This window comes from Octopus bimaculoides, chromosome 21 (genome assembly GCF_046866305.1).
Source record: "Octopus bimaculoides isolate indiv1 chromosome 21, ASM4686630v1, whole genome shotgun sequence".
NCBI lineage: Eukaryota > Metazoa > Mollusca > Cephalopoda > Octopoda > Octopodidae > Octopus > Octopus bimaculoides.
In genome coordinates, this window is record NC_142948.1 from 11,451,591 (window position 1) to 11,463,514 (window position 11,924).

The 11,924-nt window shown below is 35.1% G+C and overlaps 1 non-coding gene across 1 annotated transcript; it reads right to left on the reverse strand.

Moving 5' to 3' along the window:
* Window positions 1–4,499: 4,499 nt before the first annotated feature.
* LOC128250493 (U6 spliceosomal RNA) lies at window positions 4,500–4,605 on the reverse strand. Its single transcript, XR_008266510.2, has one exon. It is a non-coding gene; the product is annotated as a U6 spliceosomal RNA (small nuclear RNA).
* Window positions 4,606–11,924: the final 7,319 nt, after the last annotated feature.

The window sequence follows — 11,924 nt, forward strand, 5'->3', positions numbered from 1 at the left end:
AGACATCACTGTCATACTTCTCTTTCAACATCATCATCATTATCCTCATCTTTTACTACTACTACTACTACTACTACTACTACTACTACTACTAATAATAATAATAATAATAATAATAATAATAATACTAATAATAATAATGATGATTATGATGATAATATTGCTGGTGTTGCTGGTGCTTCTGCAGCTGCTACTACTAATACTGCGACTGCTTATGCTGCCATTACTTCTACTACTACTACCACTATTACGACTACTATTACTACCACCATTACTATTACTACTACTGACAATAATGATGGTGATTGTGATGATGATGATAATATTTCTGCTGCTACTACTACTACTACTACTACTACTACTACTACTTTCTCTTGTTTTCTCTGCTTCTTCCTCTTATGCTTCACCTTTTTTCGTATTGTTGATATTCTCATCACTGCTATTATTGATGCTACTACTACCGCTACTGCTTCTATTCCAGGTGCTATTTTGAGCACAACACATACTACTGCACGCACAACAATTACTACTACTACTACTACTACTACTACTACTACTACTACTACTACTACTACTACGTCTAGCATTCGTACAACAACGAAACTTCACCATCAGCACCACCAGCAGCATCACTCTTTTTTTTTTTTGTTTTTGCGTAGTCTTGAAGATAACCATCACCATGGTGATAGTAACTGTGATCTCGATTGAGAACTATGTGACCATCAGCAATATCAACCGCTCCGGTACAATCACCACCACCACTACAATCACCACCACCGTCATCGTCATCGTCATCGTCATCGTCATCATCCATTATCAACATCATAGCCACCACCTTCATTAACATCATCATCCTGATCGACTTCACCGTCACCGCTGTTGTCGTCATGGATACTGTCCTCGTCGTTTTCATCATCATTGTCATCATTGTCATCGTCATCATCATCATCTTCATCATCATCATTTTCATGGCCACCACCTTCATTAACATCATCATCATCATCATCTTCATCATCATCATTTTCATGGCCACCACCTTCATTAACATCATCATCATCATCATGACAGACTTCGTCATCGCTGCCATCAACATTATCATCATAATCACCATCGTCATCTTCGTTATCATCCTCATCAACACTATCATCATTTCCTTCAAGGACGGCGTTTCTTTGAGAAACCGCTTCTAAGCCACCTTTGTGTATGGTTCGGTGTATTGTTACGTCATATTACGTTGCGAGTTAATATCCTGCCAAAACATTTCTTTGATATTTTCTTTCATTATTCCCGAGTTCGATTAAATAAGTAGCAATCAAGTATAAGAGGTCGATAGAATCGATTGTGGCATTTTTTCTTTATCTGTCACCTTAAAGACCTTAGTTGGAATTTAATACTTTTATTATTACCTTCTGTGGTTGAAGGATCTTATACCAGGGTTTTCCGGCTTTTTTCAGACGGTAATGTAAAAAAAATATTATGCTTTTAAATTACAGTATTTAAGTATGGGCCAACATGGGTGCTCTGTGTACGTGGGATGCGTGAGAGAGAGAGAGAGAGAGAGAGAGAGAGAGAGAAAGAGAATATGCGTTTGTTGGTGCGACGAACTGGCAGAATCGTTAGCACGCCGGGCGAAATGCCTAGTGGTATTTCGTCTGCCGCTACGTTCTACGTTCAAATTCCGCGGAGGTCGACTTTGCCCCTTCATCCTTTCGAGGTCGATACATTAAGTACCAGTTACGCACTGGGGTCGATGTAATCGATTTAATCCCTTTGTCTGTCCTTGTTTGTCCCCTCTATGTTTAGCCCCTTGTGGGCAATAAAGAAATAAGAAAGAGAATATGCACTTGTTAGTGAGAATGTGAGTGAGCTTGTGTGTGTGTCTGTGTGTGCGACCCTGTGTTGGATAATACAAATATATACGCATATTTACGGTTTTTAGCTTTTCGTAGAAAATTACACTTTTAATTGGAAAGAGGAATTATAATCTACACTTCTTGCTGCTATCGAAGCACGGTTTGCATTTTACTAGGATTTTCCACTTTATGATGTACTCCGTGGCGATCTCTTACTAAGCCCAGACGTACTTCGCAAGGGATGTGACATTACGTTTCACTGGGATGTTGCAGGAAGACTTGTGGTAATTATATATATATATACACACACATACATATCTACTTCCCTTGATTCTTCTTATAGCCGCCAGTCTTTACCCAAAGACTTAGTTCTCGGTAAAGTTTTCGCATTGTAAGCTCAAATTATCTTAATGCTGCTAAGTGTTTACAATATTGAGCATCTCTAAACCTCATTCATTCATTCACTCTCTCTCTCTCTCTCTCTCTCTCTCTCTTTCTCTGTATGTGTATATATATATATATATATAGATAGAGAGAGAGAGAGAGAGAGAGAGAGAGAGAGAAAGAGATAGATAGAAGTCTATAAGATGTAAATATTTATTATGACGGCCCTAATTTTTTTCTATTATTTTATACCACTAATAAGGTGTTTAACAGAAAGCCCTTGCTAATATAAATTTTTTGTTAGTATTTTACTTATATTTATTAATTTTATGTACTGTGTCATCCATATTGCAATTGGGAAACTAACTCTATTCTTTGTAGATTTAAAAAAATATATTTAATGCTTAAATCACTGAAAGAGCACGCTCCTGACCTTTCTTTGGCATTTCACACATAAACGAAGGAGGGAAGGAAGGAAGGAAGAAAGAAAGAAAGAGATATAGTTATTCTCTTCTCAATCTTGATATCTTTTTGCTACGTCATGCAACGTTATAATTCTTCCCAGATCTCGGTCTAAGATCATAGTTTCAAGACTTAACCTTGAGAATACTGCTCAGTTTTTCATTTCGTGTTGAAGAATTTCAATTCTGTTTTTTTTTTTTTTTGTATGATTAGCTTCTATAATTTTCCATGCCAAGATATCGTGAATCTATCACAGGTAACCATTTATGATCGTTCTGGAATCTCTTGTCTGTATTGTTAATATATTTAATAATTTAGTCGTACGCTTTTGTTAACAAGCGCTGATTCTAATGCTCTAATTCTGGAAGTATCAATTAATAGATACATATTTATGTTGTAATGCACTTCAACAAGAGGTAAACTGTTCACTATGTTGCGTTTATTGTAATGTTTAGATATTTTAGCTGTGGCAGTTATTAAGCCTAGCTCTGTTCCAGTCAACAGTTACCATTGTAGCCAATACCTTATTTTTGTTAGCTTTCATCCATTGAGTACCGTTCTCCATCTTGCTTTGTGTAAGATTTTCACTGCTAAAAATCTCTGTAAAGCTTTGTTCACAAAAGTTAGCTAGTCTACGCAAAATTTTCCCCAAATATTCAGCATGTGGTTACACTACTTGTAATGTGTAAATTTTCAAATGTATGTTCATTGCTTTTCGATATTTGTAAAGCCAATACTAACCTATTTCTTTTTCTTTTTTTGCCGATCTGCAATATAAAAAGGCACATTGTACAGCCTTGAATGAAAACTATTGTATCCCTTTCCCTCAGTATACTGCAGATTTACACAGAAATTTCAGTCTCCAAATACATAGGGCTTCAAAACACTTCTTTCATCATAGTGTACCTTATCTGTCTTTTATATTTACGGATATGTAACTCCTTGCATCTGCCATCTTTATTGAACCTTTATCTCATAGTTGTATCATAAAGTATTTTACTGTCTCCCTGCGTTTTCTCACTGGGCGTGTTTTAATAGAGTTCCAACAAAAGTTTTTTTTTTTTTTTCTGTAAACGCATAAACTATTTATTTGATCTTCATTCCTTTGAGAACGTATTTGACTGTTTGCTAAAAATAGATTCCTTTTATGGCCTATTCTAGTAACACTATATTCATGCCGTATCATCTGTAAAAGCAACGTGAAATTACTATTCTTTACAGATAAAGCACGCTCAACATAATTTAGTCTTATATATCCAATAAATGGTTGTTAAACAATTTTCTACGAACTCGTGAATTCTGGGGGGTTTCCTGAAGCGAGGTTTAGTGTTGTGGATCTCTAAGCAATTTGAGAATTTCTGCTGAGGTGCTCTTTTATGTTTCATGTGTGTCAGTCATTAGAAAACGGTCATGCTGGAGCACTGCCTTAAAGAATTTTTAGTCGAATGAATCGACCTCAGTACTTATTTTTTACTCTGGGTGTTACTTATGCTATCTACCTCTTTTACCTAAACGTTAGGTTACCAGGACATAAACGCAACAACACCGGTTGTCAAGCGGTTGTGAGGAACAAATACACACACAACACACACACACACACACACACACACACACACACACACACACATACATACACACGGTGGTCTTTTTCAGTTTTCGTCTAACAAATCCACTCACAAGACTTCAGTCTGTTCGATTCTATAATAGAAGCCACTTGCCCAAGGTGCCACGCGGTGGGACTCAACTCCGATCCATGTCGTTTTGAAGCAAACTTCGTACCACACAGTCACGACTGCACCTAGACATAAAGAACACTTCGTGAGTTTACGCGTCATTCGTGCCCAGGGTCCAAGCTAATCTTTTCTGTATCGTTCCAAATTTAGCATGGGTACTGCTGAACAAGGGCACTGAAAGATAAAATAAATCGCTCTCAACTTACTCTATAGCGTCTGAAGAATAATAGAGATAATTTACAAGGTAGTCTCAGATATCTTCTGTTAATTTCTGGCATTCTTCCATGCGTAGAACGTCGACAGTACTAGGGCGCGGTCTGGAAGAGTTTGGTCGAACTAATGCACGCCTGTATTTATCCTTCTGTCCGGTAATTTTTCTATCATTCCTTTTATGCTGAAGTGTAATTATGAGAAAGTAAACCAGGCGACCTAAACCAAACGATGAGGTTGTACAAAAACAATCTCAAAAACACTCAAATATAGATATACAGACCCACACACATACGTAGATATACATATCCACAATCATACGTAGCTATACATATGCACACACATCTACATACGTACTATTGAGGTGTTTATCATTAGAACTGAAAATGGAACCACGTGGATGCAACAATACGAACAGATTATGGATGCCTGTGTATGTTAAGTATATATAAAGTGACTTAATCTATACAGAAGCGATTCCTGTGTACCGCTGTCTTGTTTCTAATTCTGGCAAGGTATTATTTTTCTGAAACTATTTTAGTATTTTGAAATCTGAAATAACTCATTTCACTTCTTATAGCAATAATATTTGTAGTTCTAAGCAATAACGCTGATCGTTCGTTTGCCGATATCAGTATGGAAGTATTCGTTACAATCTTTTTCGAGTTGTAAAAATAGCAGCCAAAAGACAATCTAATCACCTCCAACACTCTTAACATACGAACACGTCGCTAAGAAACAGAACAGATAGGAAACTTGGAATCGTCATATCGCAGGTTCGATTACGGTTGATTTACGTCTAAACAGCAACAAGGTAACAGAAACAGAATTAATGTAGCCTCAGAAACAACGCATTGAACGAAGCACTCTGGTGTGTAAGTGTGTATGTGTGTGTGTGCGCGTGCGTATGTGTGTATGCATGCATATGTATTCACACACATATATATGTACATGTATACATATATATGTGTATACGTGTGTGTGTGTGTGTGTGTGTACACTTCGTTTTTGTATCTGGTATGCAAGATTCGTTATGTGAATTCGTGTGTTGAAACAAATATTGTTGTCTGGAGAGAGTCGTAGAATCTTAATATAATACAGTCACCAGTTCAATTTCCACTAAATTATTTATTTATTTATTTATTTATTCATGAAATCTATTTATTTATTCCTGTATACATGAAAATATGTGTGTGTGTGTGTGTGTGTTTATATATATATATATATATATATATATATATATATATATATGTATATATATATATACGCGTATGTGTCTATATACACATATGTGTGCCTGTGAATGTATATATATACATGCTTGTATGTTTATTCGGAAAGAGAGAGGGTGTGAGAGAAAGGCTACTGAAACTGACTCGACCAAAATATAACTGTTATTAGACCCTACTTTGGTATCAAGTACACTTTCATATCACAGTAAACAGTGGAGCGATATGTGTGTGTGTGTGTGTGTGTGTGTGTGTGTGTGTGTGTGTGTATGTATGTGAGTGCGTGTATACGCTTGTGAGTCCGTCTGTGTATGCGTTCACATCTTAACATTTGTGCGCGTGTTTGTGCCTGTGTGTTTGTGTATGCGTGCAGAAGGAAAATGTTTGATAGTAGATGGTTACCTTAGGAACACGTTTGATCAGAGCTGATCTGAAGCCAAATAACACCCAATAACAGTTTTTTTTTTATTTTTATTTTATCCAGTCATCGTTCATCACATGACGAAACGGCATGTATTTTGGTACGGAACATAGGCTTCTGTCTTTGAAGTTTCACCTTTGTTGAGAATTAGATTTTGGCGGATTCTCTTCCCGATACTCTCTTCCAGTACTTATTGTAATTATTTCTCTGTTATTCCAGAACAATACTTTAATTTTGGTGCGATATCTACTGTTCAACGACCTTTGTAATGTCTTTCAGTGTCGCACTAAGCGTACATATGTACTAACATATCAATATACTAGTTATGCCGTTCGCTTTATATGAACATTATCTAATATTTCTCTGTTTAATAAATTATTTCTGTATGATATTAGTTCTACTTTAATATCTCGTAAACTTATCTGTGATTGCATTCATATATCATTCTGCAGAAATGTACTGTGTGTGTGTTTTTTGTTTTACTGTTTTATGTTTTTTTGGTAGGGTATTTATCTCGCAATATTTTTTTTCCATTCTAGTATAGGAAATACGCCTTGCTCAATATTTATGCTTTTATTTATTTTTTCATAAATTTAATGATACAGATACCAATCAAATAATGTTGTGACATAATCGATATTTTCATATATCAAGCTGACTGATTCTCCTTTTTTGATATGTCATAATTCTTATCATCCTCTTCTCGTCATCGTCATCATCATCAGCAGCAGCATCTTCGTTCTCAACATCACCATCACCAACAGCACCGTTATCATTTATCTCTTCCTTCTCATAGTTCAACAACAACAACAAAGGTGTCATGGAAATTACCATACATCACCGATATTATCACCATCGTCATCGTCCCCGCCACTTCTCCTTTCCGTCGGTGGTGCTGGTGTCGTTGATGTTCTTGATGCTGGTATTGTCACAATAGTATCATTTCCTGTGATCCATTTCTACCCTAAAAGCCATATAACGCAAGAACCACCTCTAAAACTCTTTTCATTATTCACTGTTATATTTCACACAATCGCATTCACCATGTCCTCACGAGGAAAACTCGGGGCTTATATATATATATGATGAGGTATGCCAGTACTTGCAGCTATGTGTTTGTACAGTATCATATAATCCTAATATTTTGGAAGGACACGTTGGATAATAGCCATAAATACAAAATTGATCGTGAAAACAGTTAAAAGTTTTCGTTATGAGACCACCTGATGCCCGGCCAGTGCTATGCACACTTATACACAAAAGCTAATCCTAAACATTATCACTATGAAAGTGACACATTTTAAGACATTAATTTCGATGTTGTAGATGATTGGTAAAATTACCTCGAGGTCAACACTGACAAAACAGATCCCTACGTCCAAAATCGCTCCCACATAAACATGTGTTTTTCTTTTTGGTGTTTGCCTATATACGCGCACTGACACACACATACACACACAAAGGGAATCGTTGCGCGGTTTTTCTCTGTCTTCGTTACTCCATTCTCTCTCCATTTTTCCTGTCATTCCTTTCTCTCGAACACTATAGAGACGAAACGTCAGAAGCATTTTCCATTCTTCCCGAGCATCGAAGTAATACACATGCTTGTTGTTTTTTCACCTATATTTCTCTTTTATTTTCTGTTAATTTGAATTATATATATATATATATATATATATATATATATATATATCATTCTCAGAATTCATGTATTGTTGTGCGGGGACTTCATATATTGTGGTCACTTGAACATTTTTATTTGACAATACCTTTCTATACTTTAAGCGAAACGATTTAAAAATTTGCTAATCGGATAATTTTAATTTCTTCTTACCCACGTATACCAGTGGCGGATTATTCAAGCGGTTAATATTTTACAAGAATATGAGGCATATCTTAAAATTTTATGTTGCTAGAGAGGAATCGGAGCTCAATGTAATATTACGCTGTCAATATCTTAGACTATTTTCTCGTAATTATTGTCATGAACATAAATATCAATATTATTTGAAACATAGGAGAAGGGGGAAATGAAGTTTTGCTTATTTGCATATACATACATACATTCATATATATATATATATATATATATATATATATATATATATTGTATATGTGTATCTATATGTGCATATACGCATAAACATATATATACACATTCACACATATATCTATATATACATATTTACATCATATATATATATATAAAGATAAATGGACACAATTACGCACGTAGGGAAGTATGTGTGTGTGCACGCGCTTGCGTGGGTGATGTGTGCATGTGAGGTGTGTAAATGTGCAAATTTCTGCATGAGTGTATGTATGGGCATTTGAATGCGTGCGTTTGTGTATTGGGAAATGTTATTGTAGATCTATTATTTCTCGTGTCCCTCTACGTGTGAATGTGTCGTAAATGACAGTGAAAGGTAAAAACCGCTAAGCGACTTTTCCTGTAGATAAAAACACGGCATTGCAATCCAATCTGGCACAACGCGTCACAACTCGTTGCTGCTTGATTATAAGAATATTTTTTTTCTCTCTTCTCAAAAAGCTTTTTCAGCTTTCCCTCTCAGTTTACGGTATTGGACATCGATTTACACTTGCTCATTTTGTGGTGGCTGAATATATAGATTATGGTTATATATAAGGTCGTTCATTTCTCTTTAGAAATAAGACGATAAATCCACGTACACATAAATAAAACGAAACACAAAAATACCCGTTCATTTGCGAAGAAATAGAATGATAGTGACATAATATTTTCTTTTTCCTTATAGTTTTCGAAATAAATAATTTTGCGTTTCATATTGTTCTCGTTTCATTCTTCTACTTTTCTTATGACAGTAAGAGTTGTTAAGAATCCACATACAAGTTCCTTGCATTATATTCTAACGATAAATGCAAGCCCTTTCTTCCTGTATTTCCGGGACGTTCAGAACATGTTTTTGTGTCTATATTATCTTCATTCCCAGCACGAGTTGCTCTTCATATCATAGCGTTCAATTCTTCGGTGCCCTTTTAAAATTCTTCTATCAGAGTCATACGCATTCTTCTTTGGGATTTGTTTTTACAAAGATTACTTTCTCTCTATTCTCTCCCCCCCCCCTCCTTCATTCTCCCTCTTTCTCCTCCTTTAGTGCTTTTGATTATGTTATAAGGAAAATGTATCAATACATTATTGGTTTTCGTTCGATAACCATTCATTTACTTGATGTTGTAAACCAAGGTATAACATTGTAACTTTTTTTCTTTTTATGATGAATTTCTCTTAGGTTTTCTTTCATGCTTTTATCCAACATTCTCTTACCTATTTGAATTTGAATCTGCTATGTTTAGATTATTCCATGCCCTGGTCGCTATTCTTCTTATCGAAAGCACAAAACCATTTTCTATATTCATTTATTTACTTAATATTCATTTCAATTATACATACATGCATACATATATATATATATATATATATATATATATATATATATATATATATGCATGTATGTGTTTATGTGTGTATAATATGCACACGCACACACACACACACACACACACACACACATATATATATATATATATATATATATATATATATATATATATAACATGTACCTTAATTCTGAATACAGTATTCCCTTTCTGAGAGCGATTATAAGACAATGGACTATCAATGCGTAGGCAGCATAATTCATGCCTCTACTTTATGTAAAACATGATAAATAACTTGCACAACTTCATGATATAAATGGCTTCAAGTTCGATTTTTTTCTCTTACCAGCATTATGCACGAGCACATAAATTGCGTATTAAATGAAAGGCAGGTCATATCACATCTGTTTCTGACGTTTTCAACTTTGAATATAACATTTAGCGCTAAATATAATATTTTACATGTTTAGCTCTTCAACAATCGCGTATTTAGAACATATAATATTATCTGCAGTCAGCCGCGGTAGACTTTGCATTTCATACTTTCGGGGTCGATAAATTAAGTACCAGCTGGTACTGGGGTTGATCTAATCAAATGTCCCCCCCTCTCACTTCACCAAAAACTTCAGGCCTTGTGCCTAGAGTAAGAAAAGAAGAATATTATCTGCAGGAACATAAGGCGGTGACCTGGCAAAGCAGTTAATTTTCCAGGCAAAAAGGTTAGTGACATTTTGTCGCGTTTTACGTTCTGAGTTCGAATTTCGCCGCGGTCGACTTTGCTTTTCATCTATTCGAGATCGATAACATGGGTATCAGAGTCGATTTAATCGATCAACTTGCACTACCTCTCGAAATTACTGGCTTTGGGCCAAAATTTGAAACCAGTATTATCGGAAAGAAATTAGAGTTAACTTGCCGAAGAATATCGACACATATTTATTAGTGTAACCAAAATGATGGCCGGGATATTGGCTTCCGTTGCATTGAATTTTCTATATCTACTTGACAAACCACCTACATCTGCATAAGGTATACTGAACCCTTTTGAAACCAACCTACCCATGACCACCCTTGTCTATATGATACAACTTAATAATTTAAATTAAAATCTCCCGATGAGATTTCATATTTATTAACATTCCAGACATCAAATTAAATCATTAACTTAATGACAGAGATACTCTACTAAATAAGATGTAAGGAAATAAAATGTACAAACATGAAAAATAAATATTCACTGTTGATAGTTGGAAATGGCGCTATATATTTTAGCGCAAATGTCGATTTGAAAGCGCAATTTTTAGGACTTGTAATATTGCAAGTGTCACCATCCTTTCATATGTTCTCACATTGTATTTAGATCTCCTCTATCCAGCAATCGAGGTGTTCTTTATGATTTGGGTATGAGTTAAAGTGGTTGTCATTTCTATCTGGTCCAGCGAATACGAAGTTAACCTTTTTCTGGTTTGTATAATTACCCGTAAACACCTTTGAAGAGGAAGAGTATTATAGAACATATTCATCCTTTCTAACACCGAAAGCGACGGTTGGAACTTAAGAATATATCATTTCACTCTTGTATTTGTTTTACAAGGTTCTTGATCCTAGAATATAATTTTGGAGAATATATTTCTCACGCTATATACCCAAGGAGCTAATGAAAATGTGTGAGGTATAAACTTGTAATGCTTTCCAATATTCCAACACAATTCATCTCTCTTTCAATATATACCTGTTCATGGTATATTCGCTCGCTCACTCGATATTCACTGCTGTCAAGATTCTTTAAATACACTTGTGATAATATTAGCTAAATATAGGTCGCCGAATGAAAATTAATGTTATCTTCTACTTCGACCTCTTCCGTTTTCATAAGAAGAAAGTTCACAAGCTAAGTGACGCTATGCAGTTAACATTGACCAATACGATTTCGTTGTTGGTGCCTATTTTCGGCAATGTCAGCTGCAATGTTAAATCTAATATTTTATCTCACAAGACCATCATTAACTTGGCAAACATATGCCTTTCCTAAAGATTCTTCAGTACAATGAGATTTTAGAGTTTTAGATTTTGTGATTAAGAAAAATTTCCGTTAGTGCATTTCGTCTTTTTAAAGAACATCCGGTGAAATTTTATATTTTTCTAAGTAAATATAATTTGACTGAGCCAGTCAACATAATCACATTATTGCTTAGACACGTAAGTGCGTTTC